Source organism: Cavia porcellus, unplaced genomic scaffold (genome assembly GCF_034190915.1).
Source record: "Cavia porcellus strain 051 isolate PalLab524CR breed Dunkin Hartley unplaced genomic scaffold, mCavPor4.1 scaffold_5, whole genome shotgun sequence".
NCBI classification, from domain to species: domain Eukaryota; kingdom Metazoa; phylum Chordata; class Mammalia; order Rodentia; family Caviidae; genus Cavia; species Cavia porcellus.
In genome coordinates, this window is record NW_026947488.1 from 85,165,033 (window position 1) to 85,189,225 (window position 24,193).

The following is a 24,193-nucleotide window of genomic DNA, read 5'->3' on the forward strand; positions in this document are numbered from 1 at the left end:
TGAATTCATGGCTCTGGTTTATTAAATTGCATTTTTAATTATTTGTTATTATGTTAACATTTCTCCACTTCTAGTCTCCATGTTCCTTTGACATGTCCATTTCCCCAAGGGATGGAGATAGTTTATTTCACTTCAGATGTCAGGGCAGGGAGGATACACATCTTAACTGGCAGAGATCAAATAACTGAAATGGACATAAAAGCTTTCTATGCTGGTGTTCTCACATATCACTTATAGACAGCCCAATCTTGTATGATGCTTTCCAGTCCCATTTGGGGGTTGATCAGAAACATGCTGGATATTGTTCACAGGCTACTTTGCACCAATTCCTTGACAAGCAAATAAAATATCTTTGGAAGGTGGTGGGTAAACTGTGACTGTACCAACAGAATCTAGACTGCAAGTCTCTGTGTTCAGTATGGAGAGGCCTTGCCCTGTGTACTTGGCTCCGACAATTTTCAGGCTCCACACCTGAGTGCAGTGTGAACATTTCTTCCTCCTGCTCACTCCTTACCACTCTGGTAAGGCTTTCTTACCCAGAGGTCATATGAATGATTAGCCAAGCTCATGGAAGATCATAAGAAGCATGGAAGATAGGTACGCTCCTTGGTCTCTGGGTACATGCTTCAAAACCAGGCTTCATGACGTGAAGAATACATGGAAATGCTCCAGACAGAATACCTTAAAATCCCAAAACAATAATGAAGACAGTATTTACATAGCACATCCATTCTAGGGGCAACTACATCTGTGCATAAGGACAGATAATAGGGCTCTGAAGAATGCAAAGTTCTGGGTCTCTGGAATATGTGCGCCCATAATCAGAAAAGGCTCGCCCACACTAACACACCTACACTGAAATATTTAATATAAAAATCTATTCCAAAACACTCAAGTATTCATTTGCTTATTTGGATTCAAATCTTACATGTATAAGGTACTTGATTTAAGATAAATGCGGAAAGTAATATTACCCCATTAAACAATGAACCTCCTTAAACAATGCAAGTATAGTGCCTATTGTATATTAGATTGCAAGTGAGTTCCTTTTTAAATTCTTATGAAAAGGATTAGAGATTGAGTGAGCTTTTTTGAATCTTCACCAATAGCAGCAAACATATCTATAAAATTAGTTTCAATACTTTTTGATCATAACGCATTTATTTTAAAGTTAAGTTTCAATATATTTTAACCCTACCTCTCTGCATTGTTATTGCATTTTCTCCTATGAGGTTAAGCACAATTTTTTGTGTGTTTTGCCATTGTACCTACTTCAAAGTCTTCATAAAAATTTATATGGCTTTACTCATTTCTTTAGTATTTCTGAAGTAACTGGCAGATCATAATATGCTTCTGTTGAATGCTAACTTTTCACATCACAAAACTGTTTTTTTAAAGTATAAACTTCTACCAGGTAGTACGGCACGGTAATTCCAACACTTTGGAAGGCTGAGACAAGAAAATCACAAATTCAAGCCTAGCCTAGATGATTCAGAGATTCAGCGAGACCCGTCTCAAAAACAAAAATTAAAACTGGGCTAGCCATATAACTCAGTGAAGGATGTGGGTTCAACCCCCAACACCACAAACAAGAGGAGCTATTTTCAGTAAAATCACCTTTTCTTTCAGTAGTTCTGTGAATGCAAAAATTCAAAACCATAGCGTTATGCTCTATGCTGATCACCCTAGTAACCATGTACCTGGAGCACTAACCACATTGTTATAAATTTGTTATAAAGTAACTGACTGTGTTGTCACGCGGTTCTGTATGCATCGTCCCCCCCACACACACACCTTAGTAACCTGTTTGCTGTGTCAACAAAATTTTGTTCCCCTTGTAAGAGACAAATGATGCTGTGTCAACCATTGTTCCCTTTATGAGAGACAAATGTTCCTGGAATTGGCACACCAAGGGCTATGAATTGGCTAACCACCCACCGTGAAATGCCTCTGACTTCAAGAAAAGGGGAACAAAGGCCCACCTTATTTCTGTTTCTCATCACTATGTACTTAATGATCAATGAGCTAATCATAAATGAACTATAAAAATCAATCAAAATTCTAATTCAGTTGCACAGCTTTGCAAATTCCATCTGCACTGTATTGCTGGACCAGCTAAAATAAAAGCGCTTCTTTTAAAAAAAGACATCATCGGGGACTGGGGATTTAGCTCAGCGGCATAAGTGCCTGCATTGCAAGCAGGCAGTCGTGAGTTTGATCCCCGGTACCAGGAAAAAGAAAAAAAAAAAGACGTCATCTTGCCCCATTTATCATCTCGGGGGTCTTGCCCCATTTTTCATGATGGGGCCTTGTTTTTTGGGGGGGAAATTACAACACATAGGCAGTAACACGTAGTTTGAAAGTCTTCAGATAGCCTAAAAGACATGGTACATTGTCAGTGCTTAATAATTGTGTACCTTATCATTAACGTTCACTTTGCTTCTAGAGTTTTGCATGCCTTGCTCAGATGATACACCAACTTAGGGAAGTTGGTGTGCAAAGCACTTGAAGGTAGAAACCACAGGTGTTCACAGTGTTGTCACTGAGGTCTTCCCACCACGTGGCCTGGAGCTGGACCAGTCCTGAGCTTGGTTAATCCAGTAGTAAATCATCAAGGACCTTAACTCTGCTTTCATCAGCTGTTCTCAGTGTGTCACCCTCACCGTCAGGCTCTTAGCTCCTCTAGTAACTCCTCATCCAAGCACAACAGAGTCCAAAACCAGAAGAGGCCACTGGCTTAGACATTAAATTTCCATCCATGAACAAAAAAAGATTGGACTTTCTTCTCTACCCTACACACGGTCCTTTCCAGTACCCTATCTTCTCAATCATCATAGAGTAATTTTGGTTAGAAATATTCAGTATTTACATCCTGATGACTTTTTAGACATTATTCAGAACTGAGTCAGAAGTTATGCTATGATTTATATTCCTTTTTCTGCACAACTTTGTGTTTCCCCTTTGTGTTAATACTTACTGCTTACTTTTCAACACACTTACCACTTACTGATCCAACTTCAAGAGTCATCTAAATTCTTCTCAAGATGTTTGGAAGCTCAAAGATTTATAAAATTATATTGTTGAAGCATGAAGCATTTTCTTTTTCTTTCTTTTTTTTTTTTTTTTTTTTTTTGTCTTTTTCATTTTTATCGGTACCAGGGATCGAACTCACGACCGCCTGCTTGTAAGGCAGGTGCTTATGCCGCTGAGCTAAATCCCCAGCCCCAGCATTTTCTTTCAGAGGTTTCTGACCTGTTCTAATATGAGCTGACTTATCTTGTAGGGTCTTTCTGTAACATCACTGTAGTATCTTTCCCTGATTCATTTTCTAGCTCTCTTCTTTCTTGCTTTACTCCGTAGTTTTTGAGGCACACATCCTTCAATAGCCCTCCTGAGGAAAAAAAAGAATCAAGGTGGGATGGCACAGGGTGGCAGAGTGTTCTTAGCGTGGAAAAGGCTCTGGATTCAATACCCAGGAGAAAAGAAAGGAGAAGGAGAAGGAGGGGAAAGGGGAGAAGGGAAGGAATGAGAGAGGGCAGGAAGAAGGGAGAGAAAACAAATCAGAATTAAATTTGTGAACTCTTAAAACGTCTATCTTAATCTCAATTGATAGCTGATTTTGTTGGTATAAAATTAAAGCCTGGAAATCAGTTTCCTTCTGATAGTTTTGAGGCTATTCCTCTGCTATCTTCGAGCTTTCAGTTTGCTGCCGAGCTGCCCAGAGTCCCTGATGCATCTTCTCTTTCTCCCTGACACAGGCAGGATCTCGCGCTCACTTCTGCAGCACATGCTCTTGTGGTGTCTTTTCTTTGTCCTGTGCTGTGAAATTGCCTGAGATCATGAGCTGATGGGAATCTATTTTCATCTACGCTGATGGCTACTCAATGAACTCTCAGTTTCCCTTATTTCTAGGAAATTTTGTCAAACAATTTCATTGATGATTTCTTTGATACCATTATTTTTTAGTTCTACATTATAAACCATTATTAGAAGTTGTCTGCCTACTAAACAAAAAGACACATTCTTAAAGTTTTATTTGTCATTTCTTTGGTCATTAGTGATCCTGAGTATATTTTCATACCTTTGCAGCTTTACACACGTTAGCTGTGTTTGAATCCTTTGTCCATAAGTAACCAAAAACTAAGTTGTCGTGTATCCCACTACACCAGTCACAGTAGGTAATTCGGTGCCTTCTTCTACCCTCTTTTTTTCCTATGTATGTCATCTGGGATGGTATAAAGTCACTCGATTCATTTTTTATCACTCCTAACTTTTACTATGTTGTCCAACACTTGCTGTAAAATCAAAGCAGAGAGCACAAGCACTGTACCTATGCAGATGTGTATCATCGAAAACTTTAGAAATAGATTACTGAGGAAAGGGAGACAGTTTAAGACAACAATGGTGCTGTGCATCTCTTGAATTCCAAGCTCAGGAATTCCCCCCTCTGGTGACAATGGACCCAGGACAAAATTGTCTCATTTGGTCTAGTCTTGCCTACCAGTCCTTGTGTCTATCTCCTGTCACCTTCCCAACCAATTCCTTTTTGGATTTGCCTAAATCAGATTTTTATCTCACGCAAAACCAAAATTCAGACTCTGGCAATTTATTTAAGTTTTTCCAATGGTTTCTTTGAAGCTATTTTGTCCTTTCTTTGATGGGCTGTTCTCCTCATCTACTTCAAATTTAAGCAATCTTGCTGAATTTTAAATACACTCATAAGCTGTCTTAAGGAATTTCTAAAACAAAGGAGTTCCAAGTTTTATTTCTTTTCTTCATGCTCTCAGATAAGTTTAACAAGCACTTTGTAAACTTAATGACTCCATGTTTTATTATATGACAATGTACTTAACCTTTACTAATGTTGGACATACATATATCTTTGCCTTTATTTTAATAAACAAAAACTTTACAACATAACCCTTCCTTTACATTTCTGAAAATTCCTTAGGGTGGATTCTTAAATTTATTGGGGTCAAAAGGTACAAATGTTTGATGAATTACAATAAATTTTATCAAATTAATTTTCAGAAAGGTTGTACTGACATATGTTTCTGTCAGTCACAGTGACCATTTCATTTTACCCACACTCGGATTAGGTACCCTTAGTTGATACGTTTTTAACTTTATAGAATGTACTTTATTTTAATTGTATTCCTTTGATTGCTTCTCTATGTACTATTTTTCACATATTTGTACCTTTCTTTTTGTGAAAGTATGTATTTTCTTAACTACATTGTTTGTGTTGTTGATACATTTCACACAGTAATTTTACATAACTTTTGCTGGAAAAATTGTCATTTCACTCTGTCTTTGTGAAACTATGTAGCTTCGATTAGGGTATCTTTCTCTTTGTTTTACAGAGTCTTTCCTGATCTAGAAACTTAGTATTGCCTCTGAGTTTTTCTTTTTTCATAGTTTAAGATTTGTAAAGATTATTTTTCACTTATTCATATGTGTTACTATATAAGTTATCCCCAACCAGCCAACCAATTACACCATTTTCATAGTTTTAGTAGACCAACAAATAACATGCTTCATGAATTAGAAACCAATGAATAAGTTTAGGGGCTGACAATGTAGCTGAGTGGTAAATTGTGGGCTTAGCAAATGTGAGGCTATGGGTTCAGTCCCCAAAACTGAAAGGTAAATAGGGTAAACATAGATAGCAATTGTCTTCCTTCTTTTAAATTAAAGCAGCTTAAAACATGTAATTTTAGTTATATATAATAGTTAGCCAATACATCTTACCCCCAGATTTCTGTGTATGCAATCAATCCCCAGCCATGCTGGAGCCCTGCAAATCTCCAAAGGCAACAACAAGCAGAGGGCTGACCAGTACACACACACTGTGCAGGCAGACAGATTCCAGAGAGAGAGAAGAGGCCTGAGCCACATACTTTCTTCTAAGCTCATTAATTTCTCTCTTTCTGATCCAGCGAGGAGGGGAAAAAAGGCTTAGGAGAGGCATTCAAAGTATGACTCTTTTTGAAAGCTTTGCACATAGAAACACACTCAGCAAAACAGTTCTGTATCCCCTGCACTAACGCATCCCGCCCACCACCACTCAGTGGAGAATCTTTCTTCTCCTTCCAGTTCCGTGATGCTATCTTTATCATTATCACCTTACACACTCCACGGGATGCTTCTGGTCTGTGTATTCTGTTTTAAGTTATTCCAGAAAGGAAAACAGTTAATAAAGCTATTATTTTCTGTTGTGCTTTACTTTCTGGGAAAGCTAATCCCTCTCAGCCACTAGTTCTATTCCCCTCATATATATTATTTACATTTGCCTATTTATTCTTCACATGTATTTTAGAATGATTTTGTTACATTTTTTTTTTTTAAAAAACCACTAGTATTTTTATTGGGAGTTATATCATAAGGGAGCTTGGTAGACTTGACAGCTTTAATATATTCAATTCTTCCATCTACAAGGATAGAATGGCTCTACTGAAGTCTTCTTTTATATCTTACAATAAAACCTTGTCATGTGTTCATATAATCTTTTTTTCTCTTTGCAGTATTAGCAATCAGACTCAGGGTCTTGCACACGCTAGACAAGCGCTCTACCACTGACTAAGGTACAATCCCAGCCTTCTTTCAGATTTGTCATATTATTTTTAGCTGTTTCACCGCTGTTGTTGGTATTGGGAATGTAATAATATTTTTCATTATGCTTCCTCACTGGGCATGAATTAATATTTCAAAAATCCAGTAATTTTTAAATAATTATATTTGCATGTGTATCTTTCACATATTAAGCCATTAATTAACACCAATACTTTCATATAATCCCCAGGGTTTTGTTTCCAACAACTGTGCTGTGTGAGTCCACTGGTGTGGAATGAAGATGCACTTGGGGTACCACTGGTATCTGCTCCCCTATCCTCATGGTCCCTGGGAGAGGCTTGGGAGACCCTTGACCCCTAAGCAGAGGGTTTAGATCTGGATGGTCACCATCAGAAATGATAGCCACTGCAGCACTCTCTGTTTCGTGGCTCCATAATAAACAGAGCCAAAAAGGCACTGCCCTGGCAGGACGGCTCCTTCAGCCCCAGAGCAGAGCGTGTCTCTGTGCAGTCTGGCACCAGCCTGGGAAACTGCTCCATGACTTCCAGGTGCAGCAGCCTGAGCATCCCAGATCGCAGCCCAAGGGCAGTTGGTTAGGGGCTCAGGGCAGCTGCTTGGCCTACTGGCAGCTAGGAACCCTTGTCCCGAACCCAACTGAGCAGATTTGCTTTGTGGCTGATGGATGATCTTTTTTTTAGTGACAGTCAGGCTCTTTGCAAGATGACAGCTCCAGTAACCCATGACTTTCCTTCGGGTTAGTCCTTCCTCACTCCTGCAAAGGACCTAAGGTGAAAAAGATTTTTTAAAAAGCTTTATTTGAAATATTACAATAAATTTCAATATCACAATTATCTATAAAAGGATGAAAGAACTGTTAGTTTCTCGGCAACTATTATAAATTTTAAAGACTGAAAAAAATAAATACTTTAAATCGGCAACTAATTTTTTTGTTTGTTAGTTTTGAGACAGGGTCTCCTTGTGCAGTTCAGGCTGGCCTTGAACTCACTATGTAGCCATGCAGGCCTCAAACTCACAGCATTATTCCTGTCCCAGCCTCCCAAGTGCTAGCATTATGGGGGTGCACCACCATGCCCAGCTCAGCAGCTAATCTGAATAAAGTTTTTCATTCATGTTGAATATTAAGAAATGATCATTAATGAGGTCAGGAATGTAGCTCAGTGGCTTAAGTGCTAGCCTGGTGAGTGCAAGGTCATGAGTTTGATTCCCCCAACAAAAAAAAGGAAGGAAGGAAGGAAGGAAGGAAGGAAGAAAGAAAGAAAGAAAGAAAGAAAGGAAGAAAGAAAGAGACAAAGAAAGAAAGACAGAAAGAAAAAAGAAAGGAATAATCATTAATGCGGTTGACACAGAAATATTTCTGGCTCTTTCAAGCATATAAATTGTGTCCACAGAAGTCAGTCTAGGTTTCCAGGAAGCCAGATTGAGAATATTTTAGTTAGAATCGTTCTACAAATTTGATCTTTAAAATTATCCTTCATGTTTTATATTTTATTTTTATATCATAATTTTTTAAAATTACAAAAATTTTTAACCAAACCACAAAAAATTACCCCCAAAACCTTTTATTTACAACAATATACCTTACAGGTATTATCATTTTGTACATTTTCTGCATGTTCATGAAATCACATAATCAGCAAACTATAGAAAGAAGTCTTGCATCCTCTTTGATTATAATTAGACTTTTAATTTCTGTGTTAAGTCACTGAATTAACATGAGATCTCACACACACACACACCACCACCACCACAAATCCCACAATAAGACAATCAGAACACCTATGGATTAGGGTCAGGTACTCCTGCCCTTTGCAAAGCCATATGCCGTTAGCCATCCCATTTTCTCCTGAATCACTAATCTTCCCTCTCTACTGCTTTGTCCCTTCAGTTTAGCAAGTGGGATCAAATCTCCATTTTAAATAAGAAATATCACATCAGCTTTGCATTCTCAAGTAAACCTTTTGTTTCACAGTCTCATCACCAAACTTCATTGAAAAACATTTATATGGACTCCCTTTCTGCTGCTCCTAATGACTCCTCGATTCAAAACAATCTGGCTTCTGCTTCCAAGATGATCATCATCTCCACTTTAAAGAACTCTGTAGGCTCTTTAGCGTGCTTATCATCCTTAACATCTTGGCTGATCCCTCTCTTTTCCTTTTTAAAAAACTATGTTTTCAGCCCTTACTATGAGGCTAGAGTTGCCCTAAGTGCTTTCTTGGGTTACTTCACACAAGTCCTCCCCATATTCTTATTTTTACATTATTCTACTAATTTTGCAATTAAAGAAATTGAGACTCAGAAACATAAAATTCTTTGAGATAAAATTCTCATAATAGAGCTGGGCATGGTAGTATACACTTGTAATCCCAGCATTAGGGAAGGTTAGGCAAGAGAATCTTTGCAAGTTCAAGATCAGCCTGGGCTACAAGGTAATCTTAAGGCTAGCCTGAACTGCATAGATAGACCCTGTTTCAAGAAGACAAAAAATGATTTTTCCTATAATAATTAAGGAACAATTGTGTGTCTCAAGACCTTTGCAATCCTTGGTTATCTTCTATGATTTTTTTTTTGCCTTGTTTCTACATATTTGGGGCTTATTTTCAAAATATGGGAAATTTTCATTCACTGTTCTTTTGAATATTTTTTGTGAATTTCACTCCTCTTTATCTGGATGATGTCATTTTAAACCCTCTGTTCCTCTTCCCCACAAGAAAGGAAGGCATCTGCTCTTCCCACACCTGCCCAGCCTTTTTCTGCCTCTCTCTCTCTCTCTCTCTCTCTCTCTCTCTCTGTCTCTCTCTTTCTGTCTCTCTCTCTTTCTCTTTTGTTTAGGCTGGATCATTTCTAATTATCTCTTTTCAAATGTACTGATTTTTCTGTTATTTCCATTCCACTATTCAGTTCATCTGGAGAGGTTTGTGTTCTGATAATCATGTTCTTCAGTTCCAAAATTTCCATTTGGTTCTTTATTTTAATCTTCTATTTTTTGCTGAGTTTCTCTCCTTATTTCAAAACTGCTTGCTCTTATTTCTTGGAACAATCTATAATAGCTTTTAAAAAGTTTCAATTCCAAACTTGGTGTCACCTGGAAGTTGTCACTTGTTGCTTATCCTTTCCCATGTGAGTTGACATTTTTCCAGATTCTTTGCATGTTGGGAAATTTTAGATTGTATTCCAATCATGTTATGGAGCTCTGGGTCTTGTTTAAATCCGGTGGAGAATTGTGTTTTGTTTTGTTTCGTTTTTTAAGCAAATAACTAACCAATTAGGTTCAGGCCAAAAGTTCTAACCAGCTTTTTTGGTGCTAATAACAATTCAGTTTTCAAAGGTTTTGCAAATCTATTCAAGCCCATCCCATGTGTGTGCCCCCACCTCTGGTATTCAGCTGAGGTTTAGGTCTGTGCATGTGCGGGTAAGGGTGAGCCATGGGTTCCTAAGTAACTTTGTGAGATGGATTTTCTGAGCGGCTCTGTCTCTATGATCTCCCTCATTCCTTTCCAGTTCCCTGGGGCTTCTTCCCTTTTCAGTCTGATGCTCAGCTGCCCCACTCTTCTGAGTACTTCCCACAACAGGCCAATCATGAAACATGCATGCAGGGTGACAGTGCTATTTTAAGGGTCATGTCCACCCTTGTACTAACAGTGATCAACAGGGAAATGCCCCTTTGGTTGAATGACAATCTAAGCACCCCTGGGGGCTGATGGGTTTGGTCATTTGACAATATCAAGGTTCTGTGAGGAACAGGGACCTAGCTTTTGAACCGACAACAAGCTATACAGATACTCTGAGACTTTTGTCCTTTTTTCCCCTAAAAAAAAGGCATCCTAACCCACTCAGTCTTTAACTTTGAAAGTTCATAGTTTTCTATACCTTTTTACCCTACCACACATACTTACACCCTGTAAACATCAAGTCTAGTGCTGAGTTTAAATGGAACTCTTCATGTACCTCTGGCACTCCGCATGGACCATCTTTTTTTAGACAAAATCTTTATGAGCTGTTCAAGTGGCCTAGAATTCTCTTAATCTCCCAAGCACTTGGCCCTACAGGTGCACACCACCATGCCAACTTAGGTATTTTTTAAAAATTTGTTATAACTTGGATCTAGATGTCCCCCAAGAGTCTTAGGTGTTCAGAGGTAGGACTTTTGGAAGATGATTGAATTATGGGGGTGCTCAATAGAAAAAAAGTGTGGCCTTGCAAAGGGAGAGGAATCATAGAGTTCTTCTATTTGTTGGGTTGAGGATATAGCTCAGTGGCACAACACCTGCCTGGCAAGCAAAAGGTCCTGAATTCAACTCCTGTATCAAAAGAAAAACATAAATATTTGTTGAACAAATAAATAAATAGGCCTTGTGGATAATGCAGAAAGCATAAGAAACATTTCCTGACCTCAAACACTACCAGTCAGGCACACCCAATACATAACTAACGGAAAAACAATTTCCCAAGAAGAAAAGAATTTGTGCTGGCGTAAGTAGATACTACTGTGGTACTTCTAGGAGGTGCTTCTCCAGGGGTAGGTGAAAACCTCATCTGTGAGATGGGCCTCAAGTGAAAGAGAGCTGGAGAGCAAGGAATTTCAGAGAAAGAGAAAGACAAGCATTAGGGACTAAGGAAGAGCAGTGAGACCTGGCAGATGAAGTGTGAAGAAAAGAGCGGCTGGGATGGGGTTGGAAACAGAAGCTGAGAAGTGCATGTGGAAGACTGAGACTGCAGCTTTGAACTTGGACTCTCTCCAAAGAGTCACAGGATGCTGCTATAGCCCACTGCATTGGACCGAGGGGCAGAAGAGGGCAGGGAGACCAGTTCGAAGGCCCCTGCTATCTGGTCTGCAAGATCAGATAGGGTTCTAACTTGCAAAGCCTTACAACCCTTGACCCTTGCTGTGGGCACCGTGAGATAAGCCTTCCACAGGAAGTATGGTCACTTTGACATAGAGTGCAATAGAATAAATTCTGAAAAGCACTTTTCACTTGCAGAAGAGTTCTACTGGCTTTGCTTAAAGTGTGAATTCATGTATTTATTTTTTACACCCTTCTTAGACTAATGCCTCCAGGTTATCTTTTGGAAGTTTCTTTGAACCTTGAGATTATACCACAGATACAGGACAGCAAGGGCCACAGAGACAGAGATGACACTCCCAGCAAGTCATCATGAAGTTTGTTTTTAAAATTAAACAAGAATATACAAAGGTCAGGAGAAATCACCCCAAATCTTGCTCATGTCACCCAAATCCCACTTCCTCACACTGTTAATATTTTGTCAAATATCTTTTCATGCATTACTATATGCAAAGATACAAGCAGAACTGGATCAAACCTTATTAGAATGTAATCATTCCATGTATGCTGTTGCAGAATTAATTTTCTCCACTCTCCACTATTTCATAAGTTTTTTTCATACTAATCTATATATCATAATATCCATTTACTTGACTTAGCATAATGTAACATTAGTGGTTAGTTAGCTGTGCTCTCTATTACCATAAATAATAAGGTGACTGCCCTTATTATGCATATCATTTCTCACCTACAGTTAGCTCCTTAAAATAAATTCAAATAGATAGAATTAACTAAGTAAAGTTACATATCGTTTTATATATTTCCTTACAAAGTAATTCTGCAATGACCAATCTGCCTTTTTAGGTTTTCTGTTTCTGCTTTCTTCAGCCCTTTTCTTTTTTCTTTTGAGAAAACCAAACTCTTCCACTCAGCTCATTGGAATACTTCTGTTTTATGGAATGAAGTGTAGCCTGGCTAAAAAAAATAAAGCCAATTGAAACCATTGAACTAGCAAGCACAAGGTTCTGAGTTAGATTCCTGATACAATAAAAATAAACATAAACCAATATATAAAATATAAAAATAGATAAAATAATTAAACCAAATTGTTCAGATTCTGTTCTTTGTAACTACAGTACTATGTACCAAACAAGTCTCATATACTGGGAATACAGTGACATATAAAATGGAGAAATTTTCTGACTTCATGGAACATACCCTGTAGTGCAGGAAACCAGATAATAAGTGATTAAACCCAACTAAACAATCAGAAACAACTAAAAAGGTATTTTTGGTTGTGTCCACCTCACAACTTTTTGGCACGAGGGAAACAAACCTACACCAAAGTCTTAGGAGCTGAGTGTGAGGAAGAAACGGCCTGCTTTTCTCCTCTAACCCAACCTACATTATATGGTTTTGCAGATAATAATGCAGGAAATGTTCTTGTACCTAATTATTGTCAAGCCACTTCACAAATGCCTTAAACATGACCCTTAGAAGTAGAATTACTTGGTGAAAGTATATACTACTAAGTGCTTTTATATGAGTATTTTTGAAATGCTTTCACAAGGGTTGTATTAACTGATACTGACACGGGAGATTAGGGTGTGGCCTGTTAATTACAGAATCTCAGAACACAGTTCCTAAAGCCCCACTCATGAACCTGAGAACTCAGATTTCAATAGGACGGCCCAGACCTGACCTGAGCCTAAGGCTTGGGCTCCAGCACCGCCTCTAGACGCCCCGTGTAGGAGTTTTTGTGGGTTTCCTCAAGATCTCAACAGTATGAAAGGACACAGACCCTGAGAAGAGTTTTCTGTCTGTCTTCCCTCACAATGGCCTGCTTTCTCCTGCTTTTTCCTCTTTTACTTGGCCCAACCTCACTCTGCAGAGCCAGTTCTCTCCCACTCTTCACTGTTACTTTTTAAAATAAACTTTCCCACTACTTTTTGCTTGTTGTGGTCAACTCCTTGTTTGAGACAAGAAAAACCTGGAAAATAACACCAGAAGGAGAGGCGGGCAACCTAGAACCCAGGAATGTTTAACTGGTGAGCCACTTTTAGAAGGAGTTTCCGGATAATGTTCTAGTGTAGCCAGAAGATTCTCAACAGTGCTTTCCTAGTCTCCAGTGCCCTCCTAGCCCACTATATTTTAAGACAGCAGCAAAGACTTGCTGGATTCAACTTCTGGCTTTCCTATTTTAGAAAGTTACTTAAACTCACTAAAGCTCAGTTTTCCCTGTCTAGAAAATAGGAATAGTAATGATGTCCAGCTTATAAGTTTATGAGCATTCAATAAAAAGATAACGTAAAATTGTGTGTGGGGGGGTGGTCCTTGGCATATAACACACTCTGTAAGCGCTAGCAGTTGTTATTAGTAACCAGCAATATCATCTTTCCCCAAATCACTCCTGCCTAGAGTAATATTTGGGTGCAAAATCCCCTAATCAGAGCTGGAAAAAGTACCAAGCTTCCCTGTTGTATAAAACTGTACTATAGCTAAAGACAGCCAACTCTTCTATTCACAAAATCTCAGTATTCTAAAAAGAGTGGCCTATTGACAAGCTTGATGGTGCAAGCCTGTAATCCTAGCACTTGGGAGGCTGAGGCAGGAGGATTGCTATGAGTTTAAAGCCAGCCTACAATACAATTGAGTTCAAGCCCATCCTGAATTACACAATGAGACTATGTCTCAAAAAAAAAAAAAAAGCTCAGAATAATAGCCTGTTTATGTCTGGAAGTAAAAATTATCATTGAGAGGGTTTCTGTCTTGTATGTATTATTTTAATAATGGTATATTTGTTTTTGTGGCAATTGATTTATTTTTATCGGTACCAGGGATCGAACTCATGACCGCCTGCTTGCAAGGCAGGGGCTTATGCCACTCAGCTAAATCCCCAGCCCCGGTATATTTGTTTTTATTATTGCAAGAGAAGCAGATTTTTTTTTTGAAAGGGAAATGAGTTCAATTTGTAAAATATGTTCTTCCAGAAAAAAATAAGATCAACATAACCAGTCTCACAGTTCATCATCAGAAACAGGCGAAGAAGCATCAATCTGCCTTCCCAAAAGACCCTCAGCTCCCCAAAAGAGATCAACAGTAGGAGCCTTTAAAAAAAAAGAATGTTCCCGTGTAATTTAACACATAAAAATTACTCAGTTTAAATTCTGTTGAATGCTAAAATTCTGTAGACTTTTGACTTTCCCCAAAATTTGTGGTTGAAATGATACCCAAGGTAAACAAAGCCACTTATTAAAAGATATTTGTCAGATAGATGCCCTGAAACAATTGCACAGAATTAGCTTATCTCCACTTAAATACAAAACAGGTCATTTTCTATTGAACTTCAAGAATGACTTGTTTAATCTTTTTATAAAACTATGTATTTTTTAGATGTGGGAACATTAATATTCAGCACCCAGAGAAAAATGATACAAAACTGTTTCATACCTGTTGTCTAAAAAGATATTAGTATCAGGGAGCAAATGTACAAATTTTTTTCTTCTACCCTCTTTAGAGTTCCTTGACATTGGGTAAATTTATATCATTGTTTAGGAGGGAGACACTGGGCCATTTCACTCTGTAAAACCAATAGGGTAAACGAGATTGTGGACTATCAGAAATGATCCCAGTGGCTTCTTTCACCTGAAAATCTACTAAATGAAAATCTTTGTTCCTTTGTTAAAGGAAGCTTTGGAAACAGAAAATTGATGTAAGTCTTATCTTTCTGAAATACAAATACACCCATGTATGTTCTACTTCTCTCCTTTTTCTGAGACTGGTTTCATCAGACCCTGTAAATTTCACACTCAGTGTGTCCCCAAATAAGCATATGATAAAAACAGAAGCATATTATAATAAATAGATAATAAACACAAGCATATGATAATAAATAGCTGGGTTTAGTCTACATTCCTAGGCAGAAAAAATGGTTAACAACTCCAGAGAAATAGGTTAGGGAAAAATTCTATATGGGAGTTGTCAAAAATGAAAAGGCCTCAGTAAGGATCACAGCCACACAAGCAGAGTGAGAAGTTGTTAAGAACTACTTCCTTGCCCTCCACTGTTCATCCCTGAATTTCATTTTCATAAATATGAGATAGCATGCATGCACGTGCACACACACACACAAAATTCATCAGGGAAGAGACAAGCAACAAAATATATCTTCATACCACAGCTGTCATTTGAAAAACAAAATATTGTGTCATGAATGTCCATGTGCCAGTTCCCTGAGACCTGTGGGGCATGCAATTGGAAAAAGAGTCAATGAATTCCTGAGAGATGCTATGGTATAAAGACACCTTTACGTATTTTTCATTGCTTGTTATAGACTTGGGAGAGAGAAAGGAGAGCTCCATGTTGCCTTTTCAACTATAAGAAGTTGTTGTTGATCTACCTTTCTAACAAGACAATGATTTTAACAGTCATGCTACATGGATTCACATCCTAGCCCTGCTACTTACCAGCCACTTACCTTTCAGGACTGATGTAGACTCTCTGTTGCTCAGTTTCCTCGTCTGTAAGAGATGAGTATCATAGTAATATTTGGATTAGTTTACTATTTTCACTCTAGCAGAACTCTTCGAGTCTCAGTTACTAAGGTTGGAGCCTTGCCTTTGGAACTTTGAGTATGCCCTTTATTTTATCACTTCGGAGTTAGGGATGTAGCTCACTGATACAGAGTTTGCCTAGCATGTGTGAGGCTATAGGTTTCATCCCTAGCACTGCAAAAAAAAAAAAATAAGTTAAAATACATAAATAGAAATGAATTCCATTTTCACATGATAGACTAGCTTGTGATAGGAGTATTCTCCCGTGAGAACAAGAAAAGGCATTTTTAGAAAAATTCTAAATGTATTAGGAGCTATCTAGGCAGCCAGGGTTTGAGGGGTCGAGACAGGGGAACTTGCTTAGGCGGCCTGACCATCTCACACTCCCCGTAAGCAATCACCCCAGTCTAGGTGGAAGGACGGAGAAACTGAGCTGAAGGGGGTTAGAGGGAGAAATGGTAAAGGTGTTTAAGGAGGTGTGAAGGACAGCAAAAAATGAAGTTCAAGGCTATTAAAAAACAGGACTCCAGAACCCGAGATTCTAGAGCAACAGAAAGTAGACAGCGGGGGAAAGAATGAGCTTTTTTCTGCTATATGTACTTTCCAGCTGGTAAATAGAACAGGCAAAGGTTAGGCAGGCGGAACAAAAAGGTGAGAAATAGAGTAAAACTAAATGAAACTCAGTCTCACGGGGCGGGCAAATGTATATTGGAATTCAGAGTCTGCCATAGCAGTCTTCATGTCTTTAAAAAAATAATAAAGTTAGGGCCAGGGATGTAGCTTAATGGCATAAGCACCTGCCTGGCAAGCACGAGGTCATGAGGTCGATCAAAATAATAATAATAATAAAGTTAAAATAAATCTTATAGTCTGAGCAACTACTTTGAGGATGAAAATATGCTCTATGTTAACTAGTGTTAATTCCCTATTTTTCTGTTTTGAAATTCTGTATCATTTTTAGCCTTTTTTGTGTAGGTTTTAAAATAAAAAGTTATAAAAACTAAAAAAATGATACATTTAAATCTAAGTGTGCAATACACTCTGGTTCTCTTCAGATAGTGTAAATCTTTCACCTCTTATTAAATCTAAGTGTACATAAATGCATCCGCAGAGGGTTTACAGAACAGTGAGGAGAGAAGGACGAGTGGGTAGAGGGAAGGTCAGAGTGCGGGAGTTGTGGAGGGAGGGAGGGAGCCATAGAAGTCCTGCCTTGGTACTAGACAGTTGACCCATGTACAGGTTTGTGTTTGTATGACAAATCTTACAAGAATGTTGCAACCTAGAGGAAATTCTCTTCAAAGTTGTCACCATGGTCCAGCAGGAGCTGTCTTAACAGTATACATCACCAACCATCAGGTAATCTTTAAAATGAAAAAAAAAAAAAAAACCTAGGCAAAACAAAACCAAAATGAAGCTGTAACACATTTCTATATTACATAATTCAAATAGCACAGGATTATATTCAATAAAAAGCAAGTTTCCTTCTTCAAATTCCAATCTCCTGCCCCAGAGACAATAGTCACTGATTTCATATAATCTCATGATTATATGGGTTTCAGTCCATGGTTGGCTGGGTCCAAGGCAAGAACATCATGGCAAAAGGCTTGGTGCAGTAAAGGTTCTCCTTGGGCAGATGGGAAGCAGAGTGCAGGGGCAGAGCCTCAGCAGGAGACAAACCCTCAGCAGGCACAGCCCCAGGGACCCACTGCAATGGAGCCCCACTCCTAATCACACATTCAACACAAACCACAGTGGGTTAATTCTCCCCTCAGTATAGCACCCGTGACCCACTCACCTCTCCGAGAGGCTTGCTCTTGCTCCCTTTTGCTCCTGCTCTTTTGCTTGCTGCTGTCTTGAAGTGTCGCCCCAGTGCCATGTCACCCTGCTCTGGAGCCAATTGATTACGGACTGAAATCTCCACAAACAGTGAGCTAAATTAACCTTTCCTTCTTTCGTTTTGGATGATGGGTCCCAGCATAACCGAGCAACAACAGAAAAGTAACCGAGGCGCTTTTCACTAATTAGGCAACCACTGTGCTACATCTGTAGCCCTCACATTATCTTCAGAGCCTAAAAGTGTCTATTTGAAAAACAGTAACAATAATATCTACTCATGGAAAATTTATGAAGAATTTTAGGGGCTGGAGGTTTAGCTCAGCGGCATAAGCACCTGCCTTGCAAGCAGGCAGTTGTGAGTTCGATCCCCGGTACTGATAAAAAGGAAAAAGACAAAAATTTAAAAAAAGAATTTTAGTTCAACATTTTTGTAACAGCTGTTTTTGGTGACTTAAGAAAACAACTCCTCAATCTTTATTGTTCAACATGTACTGGAAAACATGTAGCAGCTTCTAAAGTTTATTAAGTTTACAAATATCAGTGTCTGTAAAAAATATGAAAGACGGAGAATCTCTTTTCCAGGTATTAAGTCTCTGAATGCTTCATGCATCCTTCAGTTTCAAATCCACACAAACTACTTGCACGACATGGTCCATTCAGCGCTGAGTTGAAATGCTCTCCATCTGCTGGTGAAGGAGGGATATTGTGGAAATACCAAAGCATTACATTTGTAGAAAGAAACACTGAGACAAAAATACCTTCCAAAAATATATTGTACATCACGTAAACATTCAGAATAAGAATCAACATAGCCCCAAAAATTGTTTTCTAGGAATCCAGAATCTTCTTTCTTGTCAATCACACACACTAAGGACACTTTTCACTGAGAATGCAGCCTTTGCTTGTATTTATTCTGTGCATACATATCTTGGAAAAAGTGATTACAACGTCCATTTGCTACAGGTTTGTTCGTTGCTTAGCTGGCTAGTTGTTGCAAGAAGGAATACAGAACACTTTTAGTGGCTGGCTTTTAATTGCTATTAGTTAAATACTATGTAATTTGTGATCATCAATTCAGATTTGTCACATTAATAGATTAAATGAAGTAGTAAATTTTAAAGTTCATGCAAGGGAAACTAGTTGACAGTTTCTGTACAATACAGCTAGTATTGTACATAGTATTGAGATCTTTGATCCTTTTTTGACTTTAGTGCATGGTGATAGGCATGGATCTAGTGTCAGTCTTCAGCAGATAGAAAGACAATTTTTCCAACATCATTTATTAAAGAGGCTATCCTTCTTCCAGTGGATATGTTTAGGTTCTTTGTCAAATATAAGGTGACTGAGTGCCTTTATAATTGTGTTTGCATCTTCTAATCTGTTCCATTAATCCTCAGCTCTATTTCTTTGCTAATACCATACTGATTTTATCACTGTAGCTTTGTAGTATAATTTCATCAGGAATTGAGATGCCTCCTACTTTGCCTTTGTTGCCCAGAATTGCCTTTGCTATTCTACATTTCTTCTGTCACCAAATGAATTTTAGGAATGTTTTCTCTAGGTCTGTAAGGTATGTTAATGGTATTTTTATTAGGATTGCATTAAATCTGTATAACAGTTTTGGCAGTATGGCCATTTTCACAATGTTGGTTCTTCTTAATGAAGAGTAAGGAATATCCTTCCATTTTTTGATGTCCTCTTCAATCCCCTTTTTAAGAGAAGTATTATTTTCAGCATATAGGACTTTTACATTCTTGGTTAGGTTGATTCCTAAGTATTTCATTTTTTTAGTTGCTATTGTGAAAGGCAATATTTCCATAATTTCTGTCAGTGAGTTTGTTGTTTGTGTACAAGAATGCTATTGATTTTTAAGCATTGACTTTGTATCCAGCTTTACTGCTGAATTTGTATATTACCTCTAGTAGTATTTTAGTGGAGTTTTTGGGGTCTTTTATGTAGAGTATCATTATCTGCAAATAGTGATAATTTAACTTCTTCCTTTCCTATCCTTATTCCTTTTATTTCTCTCTCTTGTTAATTGCTCTGGCTAATTTTTCCAGAACTATATTGAATAGGAGTGGTGATTGTGGACATCCTTATTTTGTTCCTGATTTTATAGTGAAAGCTTTCAGTTTTTGTCCGTTTAGTATAATGTTGGCTGTTGGTCTGTTAGAGATGGCCTTTATCAGATTGAGGTAGTTACCATCTATTTCGAGTTTCTGTAGTTTTTACCATGAGCAAGTGTTGGACTTTATAAAAAGTTTTTTCTGCATCTATTGAGATGATCATATGGTTTTTGTTTCTGACTCTGTTGATGTGATGTATTACATTTATTGACTGCTGTATGTTAAACCATCCCTGCATTCTGGAATGAATCCCACTTGGTTGTGATGTATAATCTTTTTGATGATTTGCTGTGTTCTATTTGCCAATATTTTATTGCGAATCTTTGCATCAATGTTCATTAGAGAGATTGGCCTATAGTTCTCCTTTTTGGTTGGATCTTTCTCTGTTTTTGGTATCAGAGTAATACTTGCCTCCAGGAATGAGTTAGGGAGACTTGTTTCCTTTTCAATTTCATTGAAGAGTCTGAGGAGTGTTGATGTTAAAACTTCTCTAAATTTCTTGTAGAATTCAGCCATGAATCCATCAGGACCTGAGCTTTTTGTTGTTGTTGGTAAGTTTTTAATCACATTTTCAAGTAGCAGGTGGTATTGGGTTATTCAAAATTGTTATATCTTCTTGATTGAGCTTTGGTAATTCATATGATTCTAGAAATCTGTCCATTTCCTCTGTCTGTTTTCCACCCTATGTGAGTAAAGATTTTCAAAGTTGGTATTCATGATCTCCTGAATTTCCATGAGATCTGTAGTAATTTTAAAGGGTTTTTTAAAAAGGGGCTTTTGGTTATCATCTTTTTTTTTTTTCTTTTTTGGTATTGAGAACAGAACTCAGGGCCTTGTACTTGCCAGGCAGGCATTGTGCCCAGTCTGACAATTCTTTTTTAATTAATTAAGTTTATTGGTACATTTTAGATATATGTTATGATCACATTCATCATAGGAAATTTGTATCTGTAATGATATAAGTTAATTCTTTTATTTTCCCCTCCCTCTACCCTCCCTTCAAGCCCTCTTCCCCTCTTTACTTACAAAAATTTTGTTTCCATTTTTCCTTCATTTGTCATCATTTTTCTTTTCCTTTCCTTCCTTTCTCCCTTCCCCCTTCTTAGTTCTCCTCTCCATTTGAACATTTTTTCGTTTCAAATATCTATTATACATTTTAGTCCTTATTTACACTTTCAGTTTTTCACACCAGAGACACAATTCAATATTTAGACAAGTGTGTCCAATTTATTCCACTTAAAAGTATGATCTCAAGGTACCTCCATTTACCTAGAAGTATCTCCAGCTTATCCTTCTTTATGGCAGAATACATCTTTATTTGGGCTGTTTTCAAGATTTAGCTACTACAAACTGTGCTGCTGTGAACACAAGTGCGCACAGATCACTCAGGCATAATGCTTTCAATTATTTTGAGAAGATACCAAGAAAAGGAGGAGCAGGGTCAAATGGAACCTCTAGTTCTAGTTTTCTGAGAACTCTCTATAATGATTTCCAAAGTAGTTTCACCAATCTACACTTGCATTAACAATAAAAGAAAGGTTTGCTTTTCCTCACAGTCCCACCAGCATTTGTTATTGGTTGATTTCTTTTCTCCTTTCTTTCTTTCTTTCTTTTTTTTTTTTTTTTTTTTTGTCTTTTTCATTTTTATCCGTACCAGGGATCAAACTCACGACTGCCTGCTTGCAAGGCAGGTGCTTATGTCGCTGAGCTAAATCCCCAGCCCCTATTGGTTGATTTCTTGATAAAGTCATTCTGGAATTAGATAATTCTAATTCCTATATTACTGTAAAAATCTATATAAAAGTGAGTACTGGCAGCATCAAAGCCCTGTAATAAGAGAAGGAGGTACTGATTAGGTTTTGAAACGCCTTACATGAAAAAATTTAACTTACATGAAAAAATTTAAATGTCTTCACGATGGTGTTGTACCAATGGCTTCAGAATTCCCTTAATGAATCAGAAATTAAAATTAAAATAATTCATTAGTTAATAATGTTCTAAGTTTAAAACTTAAATGTGAAGCAAATGATAAGCACACAAAACCAAGGTGCATTTTCTACTATCACCATATGCAAGAATTTCATTTCAAGTCAACATTTTATGCCAGCACCAGCCCCCTCTAGAAGGAAAAAGCTTGGACATACATGACTGTCCATTCCTTTTCAAAGCTTCCAGTCTCTGAAGGAGCACATTTCCTTATGGTAATGTTCCAGGGCTGAACATACCCAACAATAAGAAGTTTCATGGTAGGGAGTCTGCAAAAGATCATCACCTGATCAAAAGCAAACCCTACCAGGCAGCATCTGTGTCTTTCCTTTGTTTCCAAATGATATGGTCCACATCATCTGCCTGCCACAGATTTTTTGAGATGAATATGCGTTAACAGCAAAGAAAGTATCATTTACATAAGCAATAAATAGCATCTTCCTGTGATTCTTTTCCTTGATGCCCATGGTTGATATTTTTGCCCATGGCATATTTTCTTGAAGTCCTTCAAGACAGAGTAGATAACACACAGATGTTACCTGTGGAAACTGTGCTGTGAATATTTAAGATTCTAACTCCTCTTCCCATTTGGAAGTTACCAATTAAAATTTCAAAGAATAAAAAGGGCAGTTACGGAAGAAACTGGTATGTGTACCTTAATCCACAAATAATCATTACACTTCACATCATAGAGGGATGGCTCATACTGATGACATTCTATGACTTGCAAAAATATTACCTGTTCATTATATAATCTGATCTGCACAATAAAGCTAGAACAACCAAGGATTAATATCATCATTTTGCAAATCTGTATAACACTAGAAAAGAAAGTGGCTTATCCAAACCCATACAACTATCAAATAGCACAAATGGGATACAGTTTAAGTTTCTTGAACAAATGTTCAAAGTTACTTCAGGTTCATAACCTTTTCTAGCTCACTTCACTCACTGCTTTTCCTTCTGTTCCGAGATCATTTTCACCAAAGAAGAAAGAGCTCCGGAGAACTAGATTCCTCGTTATATCATGCTGGGGCTCAGTATGTACCAAGGAATAGAAAGCTCCTCTTTTTACCTATGATAGCATAATTTTTAGGGTTGGAGCTGGACTGGACCCCCAGTTGTCTAGTGTCATGCAGGCACCAACTCCTACGCTCAAATTCAATGACAGCTATGGACTAGAAATTTGAAAGCAAAGTCCTTGTTATGTTATGAAAGACCCTTACATCTATAGTTCTAACTTACAGGTACAGATCTATAGCTTCAGTTGATCACAACCCTCTTTAGGATTTCACTTCTTCCATGGATGGGCTGTTAGCCTAAATTATGGCACCAAACATATAGCTCAAATCCTTCTTTTCAGGGCCTATGACTATGAACTTGTCTATTTATCAGGAATAGCTGAGCATGTTTATACAGGTCTGGAGTTCCACCTACACTGAAGTTCAAGGCCAGCCTATGGTTAATAGTGGCAGGCCCTGTGGAAGAGGAAAAAGGAAGAGGGGAAAGAACAAGGGAAGGAGAAGAAGAGAAAATTTAATATAAGATTATTCTATCCCTGCATCTCCTTAATTGTTTCTTGCTTGTATTTCCATTTTTATTTTCTTACTTAGAAAAGCTTTATTTTCACTTTGAGGATCTTTTCATAGTCTTTGTCCACTTTCAGCCTGCTGGTGAGCATCTCCCTGGAGTGAATGCTTACATGGCAGACTGTGCCATTAGCCTTTCTCCATAGTCCCATCCAGCACAGATGATGCGTCTGTTGATATAAAACCTGGACTATGCCCATTTGCTGGCCTTTACAGTGTCCTCACACAATCTGAACTTCATCATCCTTTCAGATGGGCATGAATGGGACAACATATTTCTACCTTAACTCTTTGGAAAGATAGGAAGAATAAGCTTCCTGCCATTGTAGGCAGGTGCATCAAAATGTCTTCTATGGTTCTTGCTTATGCCAGAAATCATAAAAGAACTGAACTTAGTTTTGGCCACTACCACTTTAGCAATGGCCTCAAAAGGGAGAGGCAGTGACCACTTCCTCAGTGATCTGGATAAAATCACTTGCATCTTATATTAAATACCTATATGTGTTAATCTATTTTTAATCTGCCTATTTTTTAAATGATACATGTATTTGCTTTTTTGCAAATATTTTTATTACTATTGATTTGAAATATGTCTTTGGAACCATATCCTTATCAGATAAGGTTAGTCTTCTTGTTCATAGATATTCATGGGCTTTTGTCTTACACATACATTTTAGAATAAGTTTATTAATAAATTTCTTAGATTTATTCATAATCAATATTAG

General features: G+C 37.8%; 1 long non-coding RNA gene across 1 annotated transcript in view; it reads right to left on the reverse strand.

Annotated features, from left to right (window-relative positions):
- LOC111753420 (uncharacterized) overlaps positions 1-24,193 on the reverse strand; it is a 27,715-nt gene continuing 3,522 nt past the window's right edge. The window contains exons 2-5 of the long non-coding RNA XR_002788207.2: positions 21,786-21,840; positions 17,727-20,575; positions 15,856-15,898; positions 1-7,356 (exon numbers count right to left, since the gene is read on the reverse strand). This is a non-coding gene — a long non-coding RNA (uncharacterized LOC111753420). The remainder of the gene's footprint in view (positions 7,357-15,855; positions 15,899-17,726; positions 20,576-21,785; positions 21,841-24,193) is intronic.